The sequence below is a fragment of the Scomber scombrus genome, chromosome 23 (genome assembly GCF_963691925.1).
Source record: "Scomber scombrus chromosome 23, fScoSco1.1, whole genome shotgun sequence".
NCBI lineage: Eukaryota > Metazoa > Chordata > Actinopteri > Scombriformes > Scombridae > Scomber > Scomber scombrus.
This window is the reverse complement of record NC_084992.1, coordinates 22066245-22093671: the sequence shown is the minus strand read 5'-3', so window position 1 is coordinate 22093671 and position 27427 is coordinate 22066245. Positions and strand designations below refer to the sequence as shown.

General features: G+C 39.7%; 1 protein-coding gene across 1 annotated transcript in view; it reads left to right on the top strand.

Annotated features, from left to right (window-relative positions):
• adam19a (ADAM metallopeptidase domain 19a) overlaps positions 1 to 27427 on the top strand; it is a 206891-nt gene that overhangs the window by 98662 nt on the left and 80802 nt on the right. The window lies entirely within an intron of this gene.

Here is a 27427-nt window from a genome sequence, read left to right as displayed (position 1 = left end):
CACAGTGAGAGCTGACTGGTGACTGGTAAACTGAGTCAGGGCCAGACAGTCACGGTGTGTAATGCACGACGGCCACTTGGCACAGACCGTGTTTATTTTAAACCAACAGTTGAATCCCAGTGAAGCAAAGAAGTTTGGTCTGGACCAGCGAATGTAGGTCAGACAAAGAGGGGGACACAATCTGGGGGAAACAGTGGTTCTAATGAAGGAGGAGTTACTGGGAATGTTACTGGAAACTGAGGTTATTATTTTATTTTTATTACTGGGCCTCCATCCATCCACTGGGACACGGCTGGAACACGGCCAGGAAGAAGCAGAGGGGGTTTGAATCAGACTTACGAAAGAAGGAGAAAATCTATCTTGTGAGTGTCATTATAACATCAGATCATGTCCCAAACACCTGGATAATGATAAAAGTATGTTCTGTTCATTACTACAACAAAACACCTCAGTATTAGTCAAAAGTGATAATAAAAGTTATTATGAGAAGAAAATGTTCCAATCTTATCAAAATGAACCATCTCTTTAAGAGGAGAGAAAAAAAATCTCATTATGAAGATAACAGTAAGAAAGCAGCTTCTTATTAGTGGCAAGAATATTGTGTTATAATGAAAAATGTGTCACAACAAAGTGTCTCCTTTATAAAGAGAATAATAATATCATCATCTCATTTGGAGTCCGACCGATATGTCAGTCAGCTGATGTTATCAGCCGATACTGACCTATCACAGATGTCTTGTATATGTTGTCCAATATATGCCGATATTAAAAAGCATTAAAAGGAGAAAAATACTTTTTATTACAATGAATACAACACATTTTAAATGTACTGTACTTATATAGCACTTGTAGTCTTTTAACCACTTAAAGACACTACATGTCACATTCATCCATTCACACACATTCATACACTGATGACAGGAGCTACCACACAGGATGCCAACCATTCACACACCATTGGTGCAACCATCATTTGAGGTTAGGTATCTTGCCCAAGGACACATCAACATGCAGAATGGAGGAGCCGGGGAATTGAACTACCACTCTTCTGATTGGTGGACGACTGAGCCACAGCTGCTCCAATACTGTTGTAATACTGATGTACAGTACAATGATAAAATGTCTTAATAGAAGAATTGTGCTATGAACACATCTTTTATCCCAACTATTAAATATGAAGCAAAAATATCACACTATCAAAAAATAAATATCTTGTTATGATGATGATGATGATGATGATGATTATCATACCCCAATAGATATAATGATACATATGTCTCTTTATCACAAGTGTGTTGGTAAAATGTGTATCTAGGAAAGCCTCTCATTAAAAATTATAATGACACACAGCAACAAAACATCTTGTAAAGATAAAGCATGTTGGTCACATGATCTCTTCACATTATCACATAGTATCTGAGTAGGAGGAAAAAAATGAATACTGTGAAGGGCTATTCATTTATTATGAGAAATATGAGTAGAGTTATTTTTCATCCTCTAAAACACTTGTGTTAGTTTAGTTGAACTGACTGGATTGTAATTATTGGACACTACAGTAATGAAAAGCTCAATATTCCTCCATCTATCAGTGTATTCTCTCCACCTTCCTCTCTTCTTCTCTCTGTTTTATTTCAAGTTCTAAAATAAAATAGTCAAAGGCAATAAATGTGTGTGTTTTAGTGTTGTGGTTAAGGTGGAGCAGCTGGATGTAAGTGACTGGCTGATATGTGAAGAAGTGTGACACATTGGTCTTACCAAACTGTGACTCCTCGACTATGAAGCAGTTTAAACAGAAGAGAGAGAGAGAGAGAGAGAGGGGGGGGGGGGGGGGGTGGAATGAGTGGGGAATGCTCGGGGGTGGAGGGGGGGCTGACCTACAGACAGATCCTGAGGATAGATAGAGGGTGAGAGTGAGGAAGGCTGTGTGTGTGTGTGTGTGTGTGTGTGTGTGTGTGTGTGTGTGTGTGTGTGTGTGTGTGTGTGTGTGTGTGTGTGTGTGTGTGTGTGTGTGTGTGTGTGTGTGTGTGTGTGTGTGTGTGTGTGTGTGTGTGTGTGTGTGTGTGTGTGTGTGTGTGTGTGTGTGAATGCCAGCTGACGTAAGGCTGGACGTGCCTGTGCTGGCTGAATACCTGCAAACAGACAGACAGATGACAGTGTTTGTGTGTGTGTGTGTGTGTGTGTGTGTGTGTGTGCTGGCAGTCACACGTCATGCTGTGATGCTGCTGGCTGGTGTGTCAGTGTGTGTGTGTGTGGTATGCTCGGGGGCATCTGACAGCACTGTTAGACACATCTGATGAAGAGAACTGCCCCTTCCCAGAACTTCCTGTTGTGTTGTGGTTGAGGTAGTACAAAATGAATGTGGGCCTGTGGAGCTGAAGCCCCAACATGTCACTTTTATGGGATAAAAACAAAGTTTTTGTTATAAAGGGTAGAGGCAATAGATATAGTTCCATTAGATTAGTTTTCATGGCTTTTCTGTAGTGAAATACTATTCTGTGAATATTTGTCCTGTCGCAATCAGTCCTTAACCGACCAATCAGCATATATTAGCAGAATGTAAACACTTTATGAGCAAAAGTGTAAGAAAAACCAAAAGAGTATTTTTTAATTTTCAATTCTGATATATATAATCTACGGAAGCGTATTGTTTCACTTGAAAAAAATAAAAAAGCTCAGATTTTCTGAATTAACGAGGTCATTTTTTCAGTTTTTCTGAATTAACGAGGCAAACCCCCCAAAAAAGTCAAACTGGATTCAACTAAACAAGCGCGCCATGTTTGCTTCCATTAAATGGAGTTCTCTAGAAGGGATATGAAATTGTCTGTTGTTTTAGATTATCTTGATCATTCAGAAAAACAGGAAAATGATCTTGTTGATTCAGAAAAACAGAGCTTTTTTTCCCCCAAGTGAATGCACCACGCTTCTGTAGTAATCAATACTATAATTGCAAAAACTAAAATAACATTTGGATTTTGTGTCTAGAAGTAGGTGTAAATAATTATTTAAGCCATTTAGCTCAATTCACTCATGTTCATTGAGGACTACTCAAGAGCGCCCTCTAGGTGAACTGTAGCTAATGGCTACGAATGGCTCTTTATAGAAGGGCTCTGATGTTAGAGCTGCAGCTGATGGACTGAGCAGTGTAACACCATGCAGGGAAGATGTTAACTATGTCTCAGGTCTTTACTTCCTTCTCTTTATTTTCACCTCAGAATAAAACAAATGAGTAAAACGGCTTCATACGACTCATCTTTAACAATCACTCCTCTCCTCAGCAGGATATCTGTGCCAGCACATTCATTGCTTTTCTCACATCTTAATAAATCCATATGAGAATATAAATTCAATGGTAAAGTTACAGTTTAATATTGACTCATTGTGACAACAAAGTCTTTAAAGTGACAGTTTTTCTACCCGGCAGCTGCGATTTTCATATTCCGTAATGAATGAAATAGAATTTGAACGCCGAACATTAACGTAAACAATACGCGCTGCACAAAATGTGAAAATAACATCAAGTAACAAAAGAATAAAGTGGGAGCGTGCATGTCTGGATGGAATCCAATAAAGTCAGTATGATTGATGCCTCAACATGAACACGGGAAGAAAAACAAAGAACAATTACTAAGAACAATTTAAAGACCTATGTACTCCAGAGAAAATCACAATGATAGAAATGTAATAAAAAAAAAGATTTAGGATCTATAATAAAAATAAATAAAAAAATTTAATAAAATCAAAAAGTAAAAGTTGGAAAAAGTCAAAGTTAGAGCAAAAAACTAGATTAAAATAGATTAAAAAGACAAAAGTAAAGTCAAATGAAATAAAAGAGAGTTTAAGGAAAGTTAGACAAAGTATATCCAATATTTCTATGGTTAAGAAAAAAAATGAAAGCTCAATATTTAAAAACTAACATCAGTAGCTGACACCCAACCTGGCTGTCAGAGAGGAAACACTCATTCAAAGAGGCTCTGGAAAGGTTCTTTCAGAAGCCCAGAAACACTGTAGCATTAAAGGGTGCACCCTGTATTCATTGTTCTGTTGTTTAAAAAAAAAAAGAAAGAAAAAAATTCTGTTCTAATTAGTTATGACTAGTTATTAAATAAAATATGTTAAAAATGAATTATGAAGAATAGAAACAATTGTAGTACTATATGAATGTAAATAAAATCAAAGAATCAAATGATCACAAACATATTACTAGTAAAAAAACAGAAATAAAAAGTAAATAACACAAATCCTAAAGCACACAAATAGAACAACACACTTATTAATTGTGGTTTATTTGACAGTGTGGCTAATTGAACTGTTTGCATCATTAGGCTTCCATACACACTTAGGTGTGCTAGATAACCCTGCTCCTCCTACCGCAGTGTAGAGACCTGAGGATAACCCCCCCCTTCACACACACACACACACACACACACTGCCCCCAATCTCCTACTGCTGACTGCAGGTAGACGCTGTTAGTTCACTAGCTAGAACGAGGGCACCAACTCAACAAGGTTAATTGACCCACATTGACGTGACGTGCAAAAAAGTGCACGTCTTCATGGTCTTGGTCTTCATCAACAAATAAAGCCACCTGATAACATGACTGTTGTTATATGACAGACTTCAATGTAAGTGATATCCTCCGTATAATAACTATTTTATGGAAATGAGTGCAGTTAAATCCACCAGCAAACCATCTGAACAGCAGAAGTCACTATTAAAAAGAGAAATGCTTTTTATAATAGAAAATAGAAAATATTCTTTTAAGATTAACTGAAATTACAGTTTCAATTTCTTACTTACATTACAAAGAAAAAATCATTTTGGGTAATGTTTCCAGGTGAGGTTGTTTATAAAGGTGCATATCTCCTGTGTGCGAAAAGAATGCAGCAATATGGAGTTAATTAAAAAAAGAGGCAGCAGGTTAATCATCACATTTTGAATATTAATAGCATCAAAACAATTGGGCATATCATTCAATTAGTTAGCATTGGCTGGGGGAGCTTAGCAGTGTTATCTACTGGCCTCTGTATCTCCCTCACACACACACACACACACACACACACACACACACACACACACACACACACACACACACACACACGCATGCACTGCTCAGTATGTTGGCATTGCACTTAAAGACCACATTTAATTTTAATTGCAAATTTTTTCTGTTGAGGGTTAGTAGATGAAGTGTAAGCCCTCTTTATGTTAATGAAAGCCTTGATTACACTGCCACCGCGGGATGATACGTAATGAAACGGGCTTCCATTGTACATAATGATGAGGTTGGACCCTTGCAAATCTGTCGAGTTGAGCTAAATGTATTGCCGTACTTAAGGCGGCGGACCTGACAAGGTGTTAATTAGGACTCGGGTCCTGCGAGAGTCTCGTCTTCACGAAGACAACTTTAGAGGGAGCGGCAGGTTTTAAGCACTCTCCTGGCAACAGCTTTTATTATCCCACTTCCTTCATCGATCCCCCCCCCCCCTCTTCCAGAGGAACTAGTTTGTTTGAACTTGGCTGCAGCCCCACAGTGTCTCCACTTTAATAGTGATTAAAATCAATAATGAGCTTTGTTCTGTTAATCTGCTCTAATCCAGCTCGGGATGTCAGCTGAGAAGATGACTGGCAGCTCAGAGCCAGCTGTGCCCGCCTCCCTCTTTTTTTTTTTTTTTTTCTTTCATGGAGGGAAAAACCAAAAAGCGCTCTCTGATTTGGAGCCGCTTCAGCTGGCAGGATGAAGGGATGGAGGGGAAGAAGGGAGGAGAGGAGGATGACGTCTGAATCGGTACCAGGAAACGAATCGTTGATGAGAGTGTGGGGAAAAAAAAGACGAGAGACGCTGCAGAGGGTTGGAGACACTCACAGGAAACAGAACAAACCTTCAGTGACAATTTGTCCTGGAGGTCAAGTAGGGGGAGGGAAGAATCTGGAGGAGGGGAAGTGGTATGTATAAACGGATAAACGGAGAGAGAGTCCGATAAAGACAGAGAACAGGTGGTGTTTGAGTGATGCGATGCGAGACCCGAGCCTGCCAGACGAGCAGACTCTGCAGACTCTGTAGTGTTTCCTGTTTGGCATGTGCTGAGGATGTAGTTAGAGCAGCTGTGCAGCCTTGAAACATTATGTATTTACTCCACATTTCTATACACACACACACACACACACACACACACACAGTTTGATAAGCGATGCGTGTACAGTACAGTCTTGTTCACCAATGTGTTTGTGTCCCCAAAGCCGAGCGTAGCCTCATCTGTCAAAATGTGACCTTCTGAGAAGTGAATGTCTGAGACAGAGCACGACCGAGTCCTCAGTCCTGCAGGGCTTTTGTTGCCATCTCTCATTTCACTTCACGCCTTTTAAAGTCCAGAATGACTGATGGCCCGGAGCGAATCGCACTTCACACACCTTTCTCCAGGCATAATCAGCAAAGCACAACACTGAAGTAAAGAGCGAGAGCCAAACTTTCAGTCCAAGCATTTTCAGATTAGAATTCTAACAAAGAACGCGTGATTTATTTTATCTTTCGATGTGTTTCTCTCTGTTCGATTTTCAGCGTTTATTCCATTCACAACATTTTAGGCTAATTGTTGGCTATGAAAATGACCTTGAATGCGTTTCGAATGTGTTACCGAGACTTGAAAAGCTGAGCTGCAGCACAATTCTCTTTTATTTGTGATTTCGGCTTTTCAAGATGTCCCTGCGTGGCATTTCCCCAAATCCAATTTCTCTCTAAGCCCTGTCCTTTTAGATTTGAAAAATTATGCAGATTTCAGCTTTGGCAGCCTGCTGGCCCCTCTATTTGGACACCCCCCTTCTCCCCAGCCCAGCCCCCTAAATGGAATGGCCTTTCTAGCGCTAACGTGTGATTGTGTTAGAGCCTGTGCAATTATTTTTCAGATTTTAATTCAAATCACTCAGTTAGAGCTACACCATGCTCAATTAGCAGAGAGAGCAGAATGGAACACAACAGAAGGAGCAGGAATGGAAGGCAACTTAGTTTAATGGTTTTAGAGGTGAGGAGCTCCAACCAGCCAAACTGATCCCATTCACATCAGCCTCAACTGGACGGGGCTAATTGGCAAATGTTTGCATGATTAAATAAGATGATGAACAAGGTAAACATTATTAAGGCTTTATTAATCTGCTGATTATTTTCTCAAATAATAAATGAATCATTTGGTATGTGAAATGCCAGAAAATAGTGAGAATATGTCAGTATCCAAAAGCTGTAGACTACAATGTTTCACAGCTAATAGAACATTGGACCTGAGTCACAGCTTTCTTGTAAAGGTTTCCTATAACATTCTGTACAGTGTTCCCAGTATTTGGTAGACTGGTGTTGATGATAATATGATGGTAATACTTTGTTCTGCTTATATCAGGCACGTCCAAACAACATGTTCAACTGGCAGAAGAAGGAGATCAGTTGATTAAATGAGCTCCTGCTTGGTTAGAATGAAAACCTGCAGCCACATGAACCTTTATGGAATAGTTTGGACATTCCTGGCTTGTGTGAAAAGCAGCAATCTGATCACATTCACTGCTTGCCACCACACCACTACTTCAGCTTGACTACTTGTTCAGCCTGTATGTCTTCATCCAGTGTGTGCTGTAGGCATTTAATGATGTTTGTCAGTTGATGCAATGTACAGTACAGTACATGTACAGAGTGTTTTACTCTTAATGCATCCTTAACTCGACTTTTCACAAGGCCACTTAGGAAACATTGTTCCTGTCTCATGTGAATACTTGTAGAGATAAAAAGGGATTAAACTACACATGAAACCACTCGGTCAAAGATTATACCCCGCATACTCACGGCTGATTTAACACATTTCCTTTTTAAAAATGCGAACTTCAACATCCACAAAGGGGTCAGAAAGACTCCGGAAGGTTTTCCTGGAAGCGGCACCTACCGTAGTTACCCCGAGCAATCGTTCCTCCTTTCATTCCAGCAGAAGCCATTAACCTTGATCCTGTGGCAGGGGCGGAGGGAGCTGACAGCACACTTCACAGACGGGTGACAGGCCATGAACAGGCGTTGTGGCCAATTAGAGCCGGTGTGACAAACATGGAGGTCCCAGCTTGTCAAAGCTAAGGGATGTGACCATCACGTGTTGTCAGGTTGAGGTTAGCTGTGAAGTGTGTAGCTGTGTCAGGTCAGTCCTGACGCCTGTTTGATTGTCCTTGTTTAAAAGCCTGTTCGTGAGTTGTTTGTTGTACGACATCGAAGATAGTATCCATCAGATTGGAGACGGAAGATACGGAAGCTGTATTCATTAATTTTTTACATGGCCACTTGGGGGCAGCAGACCAAGATAACACATCTGACATACTGTCACCTTTTTAAACTGTTATGGTGGACATGTATTGCCTATAAACATTTCTAGCAGACCTGGATCAACATCTTTGTTTTTTAAATTTCAAGAGCTAGTCATTAAGTGACAGTAGAAACGATCTAGTTGATAGTATGTGGTGATGTGTGTCTACGTTGGAAGGTAAAAGTATTCGTAGTTGTTCCAAAAGGCCACATTTGAAGGCAAAGTGTTGGACGTGTTTGTTCACATGAAAAGTGTTAGAAAAAAAGGCCCAAGAGAGGAGTTCAAACTCTATTTCAGTGTTCATTTCATCAACAAAAACTATGGCAAGGAATACATAAGCAGCCAGAGTTAGGAAATGACTGGATGAGGAGTCAGTCTGTTGCATTACTGCATATTCAGAATGCTTGTCTGCTCTGGTTTGTAATTGTGGCCCCTCACTGGGCCCCAGATACTCACTGTGTTATTCCAGACATCTTTTAGAGTACCAGTGAGGGCCACATAATTGCATTAATTGCAGCTCTGCCATTGATTTTTTTTTCCCCCTCCTTTTTTTCCAGAGACTATTAACTCAGCTTAACTCCACCTCAGGCCCGTGAACACTGTAATTATGAATAAAGTATTTATGTCAGCTGTACACGTCGCAACAAAAGGGATAGCAGTGTTTTGGTGTCGCTACGGGAAACAGCACCTGGAAGCTGGCTGCTATTATTTCTTCGTCGCCTTATCACCACTGTTCCCGCTCACGGCAGCACTCAGCCTTTTCTGCCGTGGTGATGAATGTCCTCTCCGAGCGCTCGTGTGTTAGCCTCTTTAAGACGCAGCGCAATACGCTCAATTTAAAAACGCACCAATCTCCTGCCCACCTTATTCCTGCTTTTCTCTCTCAGCCTTGTTAGGTATTGAGCCATTTATTCAATTGATAAGAGTGTTTGCATACCATTCCTTTCAACCCCCTAAAGAAAAACACAATTTATAACTGGCCTTAATTTAATTTAGTTCATAGTAGGTATGGCATGAAGGTATAATCCATTATAATATGATAATGCACGTAAAAAAGTCTGTTATTGAGATAGTTCTGAGTTTTCTCTCCGGAGCGGTTGTGGTAAATAGCAGAGGAGCAAAGAGAGGGCAACTGTTCACCTCCCTACCCGTCATGTCAGATGTTTATCGGCCCATCACAACACTGCTGTTGTTGCGAACGCTCCCTGGGGCAGGAGCTGCCGGCCAGTAAAGTGGCCTGAAGGAGTCCTGTGTGCACACAGACAGCAGGAGGGGTTATTCTTAAACTCGTTTGGTCTGGGTATGTGAAAAGCAATGAATGGTAAACACATGGAAGAGGAGGAGGAGGAGTGGGTAGAAAATAGACGGAGGGGGATAATTCATAACAGATGGCAATACTTAATGTCTGAGGAAGTGTGTGTTAGCAAGAAAAGAATGCGTGTGTGTGTGTGCACTTCCTTTGTGTGTTTCCTCAAGTTTTTCTGTCAGTAGGGCAATGGGTCACTTTGCGTCTCTCACCCAACCCCCACTTCCTCCCTTCCTCCCTGTTATCTACCAGTGTCTCTCTGCCAGCGCTTGGCAGTAGTTCATTTGTAGACATAACTAACAGCTGGCTGGGCTCTCTGGCTTGTTGTGTTGTTTCAGCTGGCCGATAAATACTCAGTTACAACAAAGTGAAAAAGACATTAAAGAGACGCAATCACAGAAACATTGCAGTGTAAAAAGTTGGGGTTCATGTATGGCGAATGACTTTTTCCTCTACAATTAAATATGGGGCGGCTGTTGCTCAACAGGTCGTCCACCAATCTGAAGGTCAGAGGTTCAATTGACAGCTCCTTCAGTCCACATGTCAATGCTTCCTTGGCCAAGATACTAAACCCAATGGTGTATGAATGAGTGTAAATGGGTGAATGTGACTTGTAGTGTAGAAGCGCTTTGAGTGGTCAAAAGACTAGAAAAGTCCTAAATAAGTACAGTCCATTTACAATTTAAATACAGGGTTGTAGATCGGTCCTGTCAGAATACTGTCCAGCAACAGTCTTGTCTAGAAAGACAATGGCAATGATCTACCTATAGATCAACTCTAGTGTCTTGTATCGTCAAACAAGTTGACCGAAACAAGAAGTCAACAGCATTTGTCATTTGGTCAAGAACATCAACATTTTTCTGATAGTTGACTCCAGGAATGTTGCATGCATTGATTGTAGTTCCTCAGAAGCAAATGTGGAAGTAGCATGAAGAGGTAGTTATAAAGTGACAAAACCTCAATGTAGATGCGAGAGCAGACAATTTCAGTCATTTCAACACAAAAATCATCTTCCGTTTCCTACAACACAACGTTATTTTCTTCTAACTATCACCACAAACTTCCCTAATCGGAATCAAGTAGTGGTACTTCCCCTAAACTGAACCAGACCTTAAGAACACTGGTGGCAAGTCAACCGAGAAGTTTTGAAGGCACCAACAGAAGTTATAGTCCTGATGATTGGGATGCCACATTAGAAAACACTCATGTGGATCAATTTCAGAGGTAATAACAAAACCACTTTGCTTTGTCATTTACATCGGAGGGCTTGTTGACAGCTAAACAGACACCCAAAAAAATGACAACATGATGTACAACTTCCCATTCTCCAAATTCAAGGAAAACAAATAGTGTTTAACCAACCATACGACTATAAGAAATGTCATATTCGTATAATCGGTCAGAGAGGCTCTTCTTTAAGGTTGTCATGAGTGATGAACTGCCAAAGGAGAGGTGGTTTCAAAAAGAGGCAACTACTGAAACTAATGCACGTCAGATCATATACTGCAGACACCGCAAAGTCCTGCAGATGTAGACTACTTTCTAGAGATGTGGAATTAAAGATTTGAATCATCGTTATATAAAAGCAAACAAGCAAACACACGAAGGTACATTTTTGGAAATGAATGTCAGAAATAAATGCTGATTTAAAAAGATAATTAAAGAACAAATTGCTTTAGTCAGAGCACAAGTATGGCAAATTTAATAAAAGCAACACATGGAAAAATAAAAAGACATTTAAGCATGATTAAAAGTGTTCAATTGGGAATAAAATGAAGCTAAAATATACAGGTACAAGGCTGTCTTATTCTACATGTATATTAATAAGTTGGCAGAAACAATTCTGCAGTCACCAGCATCACCTGGACTCACTGCAGGGGTGGGGGGGGGGGCATGTCCTCCATATGCAACCTTGTCATAGTGTCCCCTACTGCTCAAGGACTGCAACAGAATGTGTCTCTGCTGGAGAGTTACAGCAAGGACGTTGGATTGTTAATAAATTATATATTAAGAAAAAATCAGATCAGCTGTCAGAAGAACAGCTATGGCATGACCATAAGCTCATCTTGGAGGTTTTGCATAGCCTGAAATAGAATTTGGGAACATTTTCTTAACATAACATGGCATTGAGCCAACAAAGCCCCCCCCCCCCCCTCCCCCCAGCCCTATTCATTAAAACATCCAGCGTCAATAGAAATGTACCAATCATGGTTTATAAAGCAGCAGAAGAAAAGGTACCTGCTGCCCAGTGAGAAGACATCTCCGAAATTGTACAGCTACTCATCCCAAAGAGATCCAGACGTTTCAGTTGAAACAAAAGAAGCTAGGGAATGTGCCTGTCCAGCAGCTTTCACACAAACCATCGTATTTTGTAACAAGATATCGAATTAGCCAAATATCTTATTGTCAAGGAGAAGTTTTGCTTGTACGGACCCACAGAAACCAACACAGAACGGCTCACTGTTTGCTTGCTTTTAGCACCACTGTGGTTACATAACAGCTTTGGTGCCGTGTAGCATCTGGAGCATGAAGCTATGTACTCATGTAACCATACAGTCTCATGACCACACACACCACGACTGTGGTGAGACTGTTGGTTACCATGGTTATGGTTACGGTTTGACTGCTTTACCTACAGTATCTGAAGGAGTCCCATAAACTAAACATAGTTTGTCTTTATTGAGGTGCATTATATCCAGATGTTAACTATGTGAACTATTAAAATAATAATATAAAATATACATGCATTCAATTTGGATTACAACATTGTTATTTGAATTTCTGACTACAACTAGTTATTTTGTCATCTTGTTATATGTTAATCTTTATTTATCTGCCCAATCTTTTTCTTTTATAAATAACTTTTTCAAGGCGACATCTTCGTATGTCTTGTTTTGTTCAACACACATTTCAAAGATAATCAGTTTCTTTATCATTTTTGATTAGGAAAAAGTGTTAAATTCCAACATCTGAGAACCTGAACCCAGCTAATATTTTGTATTTTTGTGCTAGAAATGGCTTAAAAATCATTATTAGTAATATTTATTTCAGCTCTATTGCTGTATTTATACTGTATTTATTCATTCATTTACTTGTATTGGATTTTAAATGCACCTCTGGGGTTGTCAATTAGTCAATCAACTTATTGATTGACTAATTGTTGCAGATTGACAGACACACACTTTGACAAGACAGTTCTATACACAGATTATGGAGCTCTCAAACCAAATCACATCACCAATTTTCATTAACTTTGACTTTATCATTATTGGCCGTATTATTAGCTATTTTATTTAATTTAATTTTATTGTATAGCAAAGCTTGTTGTTACCATTTTTATTGCTATTCAGCCCAAACATCATAGCACACTTTAATACTGTATACTGCCACAGGAACATTAAAATTGAGGCGAGTTATTCTGACAAAACAGCAATCTGAAGCTAATAGCCATGTCAGTGTTGTCTGAAGTCTTACTGCAGCGCTGCAGGCACAACCAGGCTTAATAATATGCTGTCTGATGGGTCAAACTAATGGCTTTCAAAATTAGTTTTGGGGTTATAAAAAAGAAAATATTTAGAAAATATGGCTACCTCTAAACTCATTTTCACAACCACTGCTGTATCTTTCCCTTTCCTCATCATCCCCGAGGCCCAAACAAAGGACACAGCAGGAAAAAGACAAACTGTAACTCCACACAATCGTAATCTTTAGGCTCCAAAGCACACCGTAAAATCCTGTCAGCCGTCATCATGACTTAAAGTGTTCCCTAAACCTCGGCTGCACCGCAAAGTACGGGATCACTTCCAACCGGGAGGAAGAGAAGCAAAAAAAGTACAAAAAACTCCCAATAAAAGATAGACTTAGGAAGGAGGAAGAGTTGAAGAAGAAGGCATTACTACACTGTTGTAGTCTTGTCCGCCCCCCCAGCCCCCCTTTAACCTCTATAATCCACTTCTTCTTGTACTTACTGTGTGTGTACGAGTATTGATTGGCCTTGTTTTGTTGGGGGGGGGGGGCAATTACTTTTTAATTGTCAGTTCCTTACAAGAGGTTTCAAAGTATTTTCAGGCTTAACAGTGCATGCATCCTGTTTGTATTGTATAGAGGCCTAGAGGTATGAAAAGGTTCAATACAGTCACCCAGTCTGTCCTTCAGAGAACAGCACAGTGATGGAAACATCGTCAATCACTCCACAAAACACAGTGAAAAGAGGACGGCTATTTTATTATATGTAGTTATTCTTCAGTGTCCTCAGCAGTGCTTCAGTTTAAACAGGTCTCCCACATAGACCTTTACTCTCCAAACTAGACATTCATTATCACTATTTTATGCTCAAGACATTTTATAGAATATGTTGAATGCAACATGTTTGAATGGTGTTTTTGGATTATTTTATGTATATATATATATATAGTATATGGTTAGTCTCCTCCTGATGAGCAGGTTGGTACCCTGTGTGGCAGCTCCTGTCATCAGTGTATGAATGTGTGTGAATGGGTGAATGTGACATGTAGTGTAAAAGCGCTTTGAGTGGTCAAAAAGACTAGAAAAGTGCTATATAAGTACAGTCTATTTACCATTTACCATATATATGAACAGGTCACATTTATACATTTGCATATATAAAAATGTGTAAAGAATGTAAAAAGATGCATTTTATTTCCATGTTTGTGTACTGTGGGGTCACATTAGGAAAAGTTGGTGTGTAGGGTGTTTATACACCTCTCTAATGTAACAAATGGGCCAAATTTCAAGTGATCAGATGCTGCCTGTGATGTGCCTGATGAAGGAAGGATAGACAGAGAGACAGTGTGCTGGAGCTGTTTTTCATTTTTTGATTGCACTTTCCTCCCACGCACCTACCACTACTCATGTGTTTGCAGAGATTCTCTTTCTTTAGTTTTGTTAAGATAAAGTTCAAGTACAGTACATAATAATACATGCTGAAAACAGAAATACACCCAAGTGCTTACACAAGCTGGTTTTCATTCAGATTTAGTTCTGATTTTGACCAAATATCCAGAAAATTAACAAGAGAATGCAAATGAATGTTAATGAAATCAATCCGCTACTGTTACATGCATATTAGAATATAATAAAGTTCGTTGAGTTCATCTTATATTCTTTCTTTGCAAGTGGGTGTCATCAAGCCATTGCAGAAGAAAAGGGTGAAACAAGTCATTCATAGAGCAGCAGTTAAACAGCAATTGAAAAACAGTGTTTAGAAAACATGATGGAAATGTCTGTTTCATGCATTCATTTGATGAATGTAACAGTCTCAGTCTGATTGCTCATATCTGATGTTTTAATGTGCTGCTATATCTCTGCTCTTCAGCGGATGCTCAAAGCACACACAGCTTCATGCACGTTAGATTTGTTTATCGTTGCTCTTTTAGTTTTAAAGCAATAAAGCACATTTATCTGCATTCAAAATGTGCAGAATAACAAGTGGATGGACAAAATAATGAATCATTATCAAAAAGAGATTATAGCAGTGACAGAAAAACTGCAGAATATATGTATCAATGCATGAATAACGCCCCCTTTAATAATAATAATGATAATAATAATAATAACATATGAAAGGAAATGTTAGAATCAATTAATGTGTATTTTCATTTCACATTGGAATCCTTCAACTCAGCAGAAAATAATGGACTGATAAATGAAATCTTCATAATGGTGTAAGTGCTGATTTTCCACGTGTGCAGCGTGAACCTGATTATCCGAGGTCAAAGTTATTGAGCAACAGCTTCAGATGTATCTCAGCCAATCACGAGCCGAGGTTTTTTTTATCTACGGGTTTCATAAAGCATGCCGGGGGGTCGTGTGGTAAACCTCATGACTATTTCACACCTTAACCAGACCGACACAGCTGCAGCGTTTCACAGAAGCGAGGCATCACTCCGAGGCACCAAAAAAAAAAAAAAAACCCCGCTGTAAAAGCAGAGATATTTAAGATGTATTTCTAACACATGCTAGAAAGCACGCTGACACTTCCTGCAAACTTTGCATCAAAGTAGATTCAAAAGACAACAGCAGCTCAACAGCAACAGGAGTATGTATGTTTGTGACTAGAAAAAAAGGAACAACACCCATCAGCTTCCACCTCTCACTTCTACTATGTCTTATCAGCATGACAGTATCACTTCCTGTTCTAGATTCTGGTATGATTTGAAGCACTTCTGCAACTTTAACTGGAATTACTTCATCAAATCAAGAGTCACCTTTTGGTTTGACCAGGACATTTGGGTTCAGTTAAAATGTGACGACTCATGGAGGCAAAAATACCCTTCCCAAAAATGTTACAAATGTGATGATTCAGCAGCAGTTTAGAGTGGTAAATAACGAGAAATCCTGATTGGCTGGTTAAACACATGTTGTGCACATACAGACTGTGGCTGTCACATGTCTTTTGTTGGTTTGGAACTGTCAAACTATTTTTATTGCATCTTAGGTTGGAAGTGAGGCACGCTGCACCCATGGGTGTCATTATATGTGCTGTTTACATGTCTTCAGTCTTCACATAAAGGTGGATTGATGACTATTAATTGCCTATAGGTGTAATTGGGAGTATAATGGTCCAGGTTAGTCATTGTGTACCTGATCATTTCAAGAAGTATTCGAAGAGATCTGAATAAGTAGTTGAAAAGCGTTTGTTGAATAAGAACATCTGCACATTGCAGCTGGAACGCCTGCTGTGGGACAAATAAGCCACATCTGGTTTATTTGTTGTTTTGCCATTCATCGAATGATTTATAATAAACTATTCTTCACACACACACACACACACACACACACACACACACACACACACACACACACACACACACACACAAACACACACACACACACACACACACACACACACACACACACAGACCTCTCTCTGTTCTCTTTGACTCAGACTTTCTTCAGCTGTGGACTCTTCATTCTCCCCCCCCCCGGTGTCACGTCTGGGATGAAACTCACTTTTCTCACTATCTTATGATGAATGTTTGGCTAGAAAATGTTGTCGGTGAAATGGGGGAAAAAAAAGAAAAAGAAATGGTTTCATTTCACACCCGCAGCAGCAGCAGCAGCAGCAGCAGCAGCTCTTTGTGAGGATTCATCCCTCTAGCAGAATGTCAAATGGTGTCATGGCTGGATTGCAGCTTGTTTTTCAGTCCTCAGCCAGAGATCATCTGTGTGTTAGGTCCATCACCTTAAACAAAGTTTCTCATGATCATTTCAGGAGTCACATTCAACTTTATTCACATCAGAACACTCATTTAAGCTAATCACATGTAGAGCCCAACTGATATATTGGTCAACTGATATTATTGGCTGATATTAGCCTATCACAGATGTATCCTTATCTTTGTTTATGCCACCCAATATGTTCTGATTGATTTGTTTTTTTGAGATATATAGGCCGCTTTTTATGTATATTCCTTTTTTCCTAATTCAGGTTTCACTGTTTACTGTTCAGTGCACTGTGTAATCGATGTTCCCGAAAACCTTTATAGTTTCACAGCTCCAATGACAATGACTATGTCTACATGCATTGTTTTTGCCCTTTTTCCAAAAAAGACAATATTCCTACTAAGCTGCAAATGAAAATGGATATTCCTTTAATATACCTGTTGTACATGCAGCTGTGCACATTCAGATTACTGTAATGTACTGCATGACCTCTAGCTGCACCCTACGTGGGAACTTCCCTCCTTTCCAAACTGCAGTCATGTTGTTCCTGTGGTTTACCCTTCGTCACCCTTCTTGCAAGTTTTGCAAAAACCGTGTTCCTGGAGCTGTTCTCTTTACAGCTGCGCACAAGAACACACTCTGATACATGCCACTTATGCAACAGGTGGCCTGCTCAGCTGCCGTTAATGCCTTTATGGACCACACAGAGATTGTGGATGAGATAATGCAGAGAGGATTGTTAGTGGTCCTTTAAAGAGTTCAGTAATGGAGAGTCAACTCCATATGTGTAACCTGCAACGTAAGAATAAGATAGCAAAGATGCTTTATAACAATATATGTAACAATATATATAAAGTATTTATAATATAACACTTTCTCAACCATCTGTGGAGAAAGTGCAGGCTTGAAAATGGATAAAAAAACAAAACAAAACAACAACCACAAGAGCCATGGACAGAAAGAAGTGGTGAAAAAACAGATCAGTGAACTGCAGGCGGCAGAAAGCTCAGCAAACTGTCTCCTAACACGCCAGAGAGACCACTATTAACCCCCAGACTCACCTTTACACCGGCAACGATGACATCCGCTTAAGCTTTCCCGTTCTCCGTGAGACCTCTCCATCATCCCGGCCGACGGCAGTTGTTTTCATTGACTTTCCCAGCAGCGTCCGGACACGGAGACACGTCGGGCGACACCGGAGGAACACTTAACTCTCGTCCGGATCAGCCGGAGCTGTACGGATTGCTAGGGGTGCTCGCTGTTCCAATTTGTCACACCTGAAGAGAAATACGGGGGCTCAGTGTGTCACAGCTAACTGGGACAGATCCAGAGGAAAGTGAGAGCTCACAGGAAACTTGAAGGAGTTTCTTGTGAACTTTCTTTGTGTCAGATATTTTTGCCTGTAGCAGTGAGAGATGAGAAAATGCTGGTCAATGATTGCTGCAGACACTGCGTCGGTTTGTCATGAGTCGTTTAATAGACCTTTTCTGAAGGGCGCCCTTTTTGCCCTCCCTCTCCCCCACACTGCACCTTTTATGTACCTTTTTATAATACACACTTTTTTCCGTCTATTGCCTTTTTGACTTGACTTTAGTATACTGCACTACACTGGCACTGTCAAGATCATCTTAAATGATATATACTGCAATGAAACACATTAAGTTTACTGTTTTTTCTATAAACATATAAAGCTTAAACACAGGGGGCAAAATAATACAACTGAGGAGGGTTAGGGTTAGGGACCTCTCATGGTGCAGAGCCCAATATAGTTCATCATAGTTTCTGTGATCATTCAGTAGTATCTGACCTGACTCTCTGTATAAACGCCTATCTCATAGGAACGTATTGTATCTCATAGGGCCCGACACTGCACGATACTGGGTTCTTGAGGCCGATACCAATACCAATATCGGGGACAAAAAAATTCCGCTATCGATAAATCAGCCGATAACCTTACATATACAGAATAAGCATATAAAACGCACATTTTTTTGCAATGTGGTTATCAAACAGTTGTGATAAAGGTATGTAATGGAGGCATGATATTTTACAGTTTAACTATAAACACAGTGCACTGAAACATTGAACTTCAATGGGAAGATGGGTGATAAGCCAATATCGGCCAATAATATCAGTTGACTGATATATCGGTCCGCCTCCGTTATCTAGTCCACACAAATGAAGTAAATGTAGGAATGACTCGTACCGTCTCTTGCACGGGAATAAACTAAAATATGGGAACAAATTGTATGTCTTGTGCTCAAATTAATCAAAGTGTGGGAACGAATTATATCTTGTGTGCACGCAATTGTATTTCAAGCACTTGATGTAGTAAAACTGGCTTGACGTATATATATTTTTCTCTCTGTAGCCCTTCCGGGACTCTGCACTGGTGGAATATCAGTGAGCATGTAAATCTATTCAGTGTTAATATTATTAGCCGCACTACTGGTAAGACCTTAAAGGGCAACGCACACCATCCAATGTTTTCTTTACAATCGATGGTGCCACTATGGACTGATGCCACTGTCATATTCAGTCCAGAAAAGCAGCAATTTGACCACACTGACTCCACACTGGGTTCTTTATCTGAATCCTTATTTGGGCTGCATATGCATAGGTTGCAGTTGGCATACCTCAAATACTGCATTGCCTATGTGTGTTAAATTAATGTCAACATTACACTATACAGTCTAAATGTGATAATGGACTGACATGACTGATGTTGGGCAACTGGAACAAAAATGAGTGTCTGATGCCACAAGTGCTTGTTTTTAGTGAGTGTAGTTTGACATATCGGAAGACAACTGTCGCAACATGACAACCCCATAAAAAGACTAGCATGTCTCCTCTCACTTAGTCTGACAAGTAGAACAGCGTCTCCTATGAAGAAGGTGAAGAAGGTAAAGAGGGATGATGATGTTGGTGCTGTTAGATGGGACCATGGTTGTATAATGGGTGGAAGAGTGAAGTCAGTACCCAACCCTAAATGTCATAGGTGTCATACCTTAATATATTTACTCATATCTGACCCATTGTGAGTGTACTGCTGGAGAGAGTGTTTCTACTAAAAGGTCTGTAAGTTTTGTTACTTACCTGTGGTCCTCTTTGCAGCCTGATGTCTGGCCTCTTTGTGGGCATGTTTTCATATTTTTTGTATCATTGTGCAACACGACTACATTATTTAGACCTTTCTACAGCCCTTTCTGCTGTAGGACTGTAACAAACCCATTGAATAAATGTAAAAAAAAAACACTTCATCATTGAGCTGAAAACAAAGGTTCCCATGACTCCGAAAAGCAGTCAGGAAATACAAGGTTTTCACACAACAGTGATAATCGATGGTCCCTGGAGACAGTGATCTCTGTTGTCAGCCATGAATGTTCAACTGATCTTCACGTACGTTTATCAGTGAACCAGAAAAATGTTGTCTGATCCCCGGGATATCACCATGGATACTATCAAAGACACATTCTCCTTCTCCATCCTTTCAAATCCATTCTCTATGGAGCTATAAAGAGCATCCGAGTGCAACCGCACAGATAAGGAAAGCAAGAAGTTCTGTCTCTCTGGTTTTTTGGCTGTAGGAGGTAAAAGTCAGCACATATTCTGGCCCCAGACAAAGACCAGTTTAAGCTCTTCTCACAGCTATGAAAACAGTGTGATTCTGTTAGTAACCCTCAGCCTCCAGAAAGCTTCATTTCAGAGCAAATACACCTCAAGCGCTTGCTGTATTTAATATTCAGCATGTGATAGTTCCATTCAGTTAGTGCGGTACAATAATGAAGAGGTTTATTTCAATAGAGCCATTCACTGACTCTGGTATTCCCTGTTTTCCTATTAGTCCTGGCAGCCCCTTTGGCCTGTCTGTTGAATAAGACCTTCTCAGACAGCAGAATATTTGAATCATTAAGTGTTCCCTCATTTCCATGTGATATGTTTGTGTTTAGACAGCTGGAACACTGGTTGCATTTGGCTGTGTTTTGTCATGAAGTCCGACGATGGTAGAAAGAGTCTATATCTCAAATCTAAAAAAACGATAGGAGGTGAGGTCTGTTTGTTGTTGACTTATGACATTTGAGTCCGTCTTTTATAGTATTTGTGGTTTTCCATCCATCCTGTTGTTTTCACTAGTCTAATTCTGCCAGAACATTATAAGTGACATAATAAGCAATGCTTGGTACTGAAAAAATCATCTTTTTTTAAACAACCAGGGTTTTATTTTTGTTGTTTTTGGCCATCATTACCAACTTCATCATTTATATATAATAGGGAGAGATAATGTCAGGATTGTACTTCTTCTATCCAAGGCTGGATTAGTACCTGTAGGGGCCCCTGGGCACTGAAGCTCATGCTCATGCACACACCCATCCATACAAACTAACCACAGTACATTGTGGCCTGCTAACCAATCATCACTTGCCTAGCTATCAAATTGACAAGACAGTTTTTTGCTTTTATTTTAATTTGATTGGATAATGCTGCTGTCGGGTGGAAATCTTGTAGCTCCAAATTCTGTTTTAGGCATACTAGGTTTCCAAAAGCGATAAAGGTCAAGCCTTTGGTCATATTTCCCTTAAGCCTGACCAAAAAAAGTGCACTTTCGTTTCTGCCGTCATGGAGGGCCCCTTTCTGCTCAAGGGCCCCTGGGCACTAACCCAGATTGCCCATATGGTAGATCTAGCCACGCTTCTATCAAGAATTCTCATCCAAGTGAATGAGACGGTGTCCAAACTAGACTGGTACTGTAAATGTGAAGAGATTCACTGCTTGGCAGGTACCACTGGTAAACAGTACAAGTCTACAAGGATTCAACACATTTCTAAGATGTGTCATTAATGAAGCTGAAAAACACATTGCTATTAGTCTAATGAGCTCTCTATGGGTGCTATATGGCCGTATTAGCTATGAATGAAGTTGGAGGTAGAGAAGTCACAAATGTTGTATTTCTGCAAATTCCTATCATGCAAGGGTTGTTTTGATGAATTCCTCATCCTTTCTCCCTTACTGCTGGGTTCTTTTGCACTTAAAGCAACAAGTATTGCAGTCATTGACTCAAAAAAGATCAGACTTTTAACTTTTCTTCATCACAAAAAACAAACTTAAAGATCTACTTACTGGCTCACATTAACTAGTCACCATAAGCTACTGTTCACAGCAGACCAAGTAAGGGTGTAGCAGCAAAACCTGAGTGTATTGAAGTGAGTAGCGGTGTGATGTACTGCATATACAGCACAGCCTTTTTATTTGTAAGAAGATTGTGTTGTTTCTTCTTTTAAAAGTTACACAGTATGATTTAAGCCTTGCTTTCAGAGAAAAAAATGCTAAACCGATAATTTTAGCTTCTCAAAAACTTGAGTTTGCCCTCCTTTCTCTATTTTATGTTATTGCAAATGGAATATCTCTAGTTTGGAGGCAGTTTACTGGAAAAAAAAAACAAGCAATCTTAAGAAATTAAGCACCCAAAATGAATCAAAATCTATCCAAACCTTGACCTTAAAAGTACCTGTTGTGGTTGCTCTTGTTGCTGCTTTTTTGGAAAACCGTCTTTTCTTTGCAGCATCTTGTAATATTATTTCTGATAGCTATGTCCTCACAGTATTTTCAATCTGCCTCTGACAGTAACATCCATCCCGTCTCTTACTCAGACCTCTATCTGCTGAATGTGCTCCTCTTCTCTCCTCCCTTTCTGATATCTCCTATAGCTTATTTAACCATGATACAGAAGATTGACTAACCAACCAGAAGCCAAAAAGAGGAAAGATGATATGGTTATAAAAACACAGCACCTCCACAGTACATCCACACACATACGCCACCGCTGTGTCCAGCGTTTTATCCTCTCGGCCTGCTCATTAGAGCAAATGATATCAGCACACCAAAGCCCGGCTGCCTGTCTGCTTTCCTTCTCCCTCGAAAAGAACCCCATTACTTTTATTCTTGGAAGTAGCACAGCGGTTTGACCCTAGCTACACTGTGTGGCTTTGCAGCTGACGTACCAAGGGAGAGAAAAAAGCTGGGTGTGTTTGTGTAATTATTCAGTTTCAGGGCTGCTGATGAGTTGTTCCACATCCACTGGCACTTTTTTAATGAGCATTCATGGTAGACGATAGGGCTTTGCACAGTATGTGGCAGAGTGAGATCTGCACCCTTCATGCCTCATAGAGGTGGGGGTTTGTATCTGTATTCAATAGAAAACCAAGACGAATAATTAAGGGAGGCTGGAAAACTTAATTTAAGTCATCAAATCATTACAAATTGAGAGTAGCAACTCAATTTTATACCAGCTATAGTGTTTGTTTGGGGTTTTTTAGGAGCTTTTCCTGTGTTATATTCATGGAAATGGTCTGTTACGTTGCCACAAAACATCATTTACATTTCAGTTTTGTCATTCTCATTCTCTCTGTTTTTCTAATTTCTACTTAAAGTCATTTGTTTTGGTACAAATGAAACAGAAATGGAGTTGAACAGCAGGAAACATGTCGTCTCTGAAACTCACAAATCACATATTTTGAGCGTCAATACTGATCTAGAGACACTGGGACCTGATTCATTCCGATCCATGTGTTACAACCCTTCTCACTCTTGTAAACATGATGTAATGACACACAGAAGGCCTCAATATGTTTCAAAAAAAGTAGTTTGGTCGTCTAGCTGCATCTCAAATCCTATTTCCAGAGGTGGAATTAGGGTGAAACTGTTCAACAATTTTGCTAAATTGCCACAACAGAGAGTAACAACCGTGTGAAAGTGGACAGGATTTAAAGTTGAATTGTTCATATAACCAACATCACTTTTTCTGTGCCGAACAATTGAATACTCTAGAAAAGAAAAAAGAGAGCGTGCGGTGTTACCTACATGTGTTCCATTCATCATGTCAAGACTACAAAGTCAAGCAAAACAACACACTTCTTGAAGGTAGTACTATCATTACTATCAGCGATGATGTTGAAGTCATCAATTTGATTGCTGACATCTCAGAATGTGGAGCCGCGGGTCCAACAGGGCAACAAACACAAGTGGTCAGACACAACACCTGGTTAACCAAACTTCTCTGATAGTAAAATGATTCCCCGAAATGTCCGTTGTAGACATCCATCACAGTTTACTAAAGGTCAACTCAACTGTGTCTTGTACAATTAGGGGGTTATTTGTGTCATTATAGGTCTTGTCACTTTTATTTTTACCTTCAAACAAAGTGGTTTAGATAATAAGGCCAAACTGACCACAGACTGCTCAGGATTCTTGCCCCTTCCGAAATGTTCAGTGATTCTATGTTTCCAGATATCTGTGGTTTATTTGGTGACTCTAATGTTATCATAACTGAAAGAACCAGTGGTCGGAAATCATAATCATCAAAAATAAAACTCAAGTTGTAACAAACAGTCATTTTCCTTCTGACATAAACCGCTGTCAACGAGTATTATCGAGCCAGTCGTCACAAACCCTCAATCAAACCCTCAATCAACCAGAACGATAAATCCTCGCCAATCAACTATAATCTCAGAAAACAGAACCTCATAAATTGCCATTGTTTGCAACTTCTCCATTATTTGAAACTCTTTGGATCAGTCTATGAATCACAATCAGTCAACACGGTGTGCTTGCTAGTGCTTTCATGTCTCATTTGTACATCTGTGTAAAATGAATTTCAATAGTAGTGGTTTATTACAAACTTTGTACTGACACTCAACTCGAAAACTGGTCTAAGTCCTGACAGCTTCCATCCGCTTGGATTCTTTGAGTTGCACATTTTTACACATTTCTAGTTGTGGGGCGGCTGTGGCTCAGGAGGCAGAGCGGTCATCCACCAATCGGAAGATTGTTCCTGATGGCTGCGCCAACGGTGTATGAATGTGTGTGAATGGTTAATTTCCTCCTGATGAGCAGGTTGGCACCCTGTGTGGTAGCTCCTGTCATCAGTGTGTGAATGTGTGTGAATGTGTGAATGTGACATGTAGTGTAGAAGTTGTCAAAGTGGTCAAAAAGACTAGAAAAGAGCTATGTACGTCCAGTCCAGTACAGTCCATTTACCATTTACACAGATCATACACACTGATCTATGCTCTATGTTGTGTTGCTTCAGTCACGTTCTAAGGTCAATAATCATATACAGCAGGTAGTCGTTGTAGGTGAACATTTTGGTCAACATTTCTAGAACGTTACAGTTTTGCAGTAGTAATCACACCGTTGCCAGTTTTTAATTAAACAATAGGAAATATTTGACTGTGATCTTTGTCTTTACACCCTTACATACCCTGACAGTTTGAAAGACGCTGACCTGCCATGAAAAGCAATCAACTTTTTCTTCTCTTTCCCTTTGATGAAAATGCTGTGTAAATACTGTCCTGAATACGATGGAGTTGAATTTCACACAGTACCGTCTGTACTCCGGCTTCAATCGAATTAACTTTCAAGGACTGCCACGTAAGACAGTCTTTTTATATAGCAGAGCAAATTGTCTGCAGTAAAAGGGGTGAGAAAGCTGGATTATGTTCCATTACGATCCCCCTCAATGAATAATACAATGGGGCCCCTGGGACCAAATGGAGATTGGGCTCATCTTTTCATGTCCGTCTTCCATTTGCCCATTTCTGCTGAGGGATCTGCTGCCAGAGTGTGTCTCCTGCCTGGTCAGTAATTCAGCCACACACAGAGACTGAATAAGGCCACATGTCCTCATGGTAGCAGTGATCCATACATCTGTAACACTGACGCATGAGTCCAGGGATGTCTTGGCATTTGATAACCGACTCTTTTGTCCTCAGACATGACAAATGTCACCTTTCTCTCCCTACTGGCAAAAATAGAGCCAGTCCATCTTTGTTGTAAGGTGACCTTTCTAGGAGACATCAAACAATAATCTCTTTTCTTTATCTTTCGCAGTGCTCTGCAGGCCATCTTTTAGCAGAGCGCCAACAAAAGCACGCGCATAAAGAAAAAGATAAAGATTAAGTTTTCAAGAGATAAGGATTTGCATGAGAAACGTATCTAACAGATGAGTCCAATTTGATACAATCACAAGACTTTTGGATATTTCTTCCGTCTAAGTCTCTCTTTGTTATCAATACCCAACTCCATCAATGTGAAAGACTTCAGTCCTGCTGATCCAATAGTTCATTTGGAGGAGATTATGCTTTTTGTAGTCAGGCTCAGTTTCTTTTTTTAGTATGTTGTTGTTTTGTTCTATATGTTTTTAGTTTCTAGGCTATAAATATACTTTTAGTGTGTTTTTCTATGACTGTTTTAACTTGCGTAAAAAAAATTTTTTTGAATAGCTAGCTACAGAGTGAAAAACTAAACTTTGAATAATCCTTCATATCAAATAGCCTGGGTCTTAAATGGTAACTCACACCATTTTCAACTGATACTAGAGCATTTTAATATTTTACAAGACAAGAAACAAACTAAAAGAAAGGAATAGGAAGCCATAGAAGTTAAAACATTGTGATTTTAGAACCCAGGTATGAAGCTCCATAATTGATGGATCATATATTTTCCTATATCTAATAGAAGCACCTGCCTGTTAGATACAGCATTTATGTTCTCATAGTTCAAGTAGTAAACTGATCATTCTGTGTAAAAACTTGGTGTGTATATCCACATTGAAACTCTTGCACTCTCAAACGCAATTTCAAACTTGGTCTTGTCACAGTACTGGTTGTATCCTGCTGGGTGATATAGAGATGGGTTTTTTGACAGATAATGGAAAATACCTGCAGTAACATCCCTGATTGTGGAATGACCAGAGAAGAAACCTCATAGAGTGGCAGCAATTTTCTGCCCTGATGGAATGTTGAGTTACGCTAGAAGTGTTTCTTTTATGAATATTTCTGAACAAAGACAGTATAACACACATATGTAAGAGCACAAACTTTAGTCGTTCAGTTTTCTAGGACTTCCCATAGTCGATCAGTCTTAGCAGACAAAGTGTTCATTGGTGGGATTGTCGCTGGAAAAAACCCTCAATCTCCATTCAGGAGCTGCACCTTGCTAAAATTAGATTAAAACCTAGTATATGGCTGGATTGTGTATGAAACACTAGATGGATTTTAATTTGAAACAACAGATAGAGGAACTAGAGACCCATAGCATCAGCAGGCCGATATGACCAAAAAAGTTCCACCATTTATATCCATTTGGTGTATGATTTCTTTGTACTGTAGCACAGTGTTAATGATAAATACTTGATCCTGGAACTCCAAACACTTTTGTAATACCATATATATATATATATTTAAATCATTAAATTAATATTATACATGTGTGTTGACTAACTGATTAATGTGACATTAGTCGATGAGGAAAAGCTTTGGTCTTGCTATTTTCCCTACATAGATTTATTCTTATTTACGGCTCTCATCTGACTGAAGCCTTAAAAATCTGAGATGATCTTCTGCATGAGAAGCATTCCAGGAAACATCCATTGTCATTGCTAGGCAACCTCACAGTCAGCTGCTGTCAATCACTTAGCTGGCCTAGCTAATGACATTAGCTAATGTCATCAGCTAATGTTATTAGCTAACTAAGAAGACAAAATCTACCCTTTTAGCCATGGCACACAGCCTGGCGCACTTTATTATATCATGACATTAGCTCATGATGAAACAGG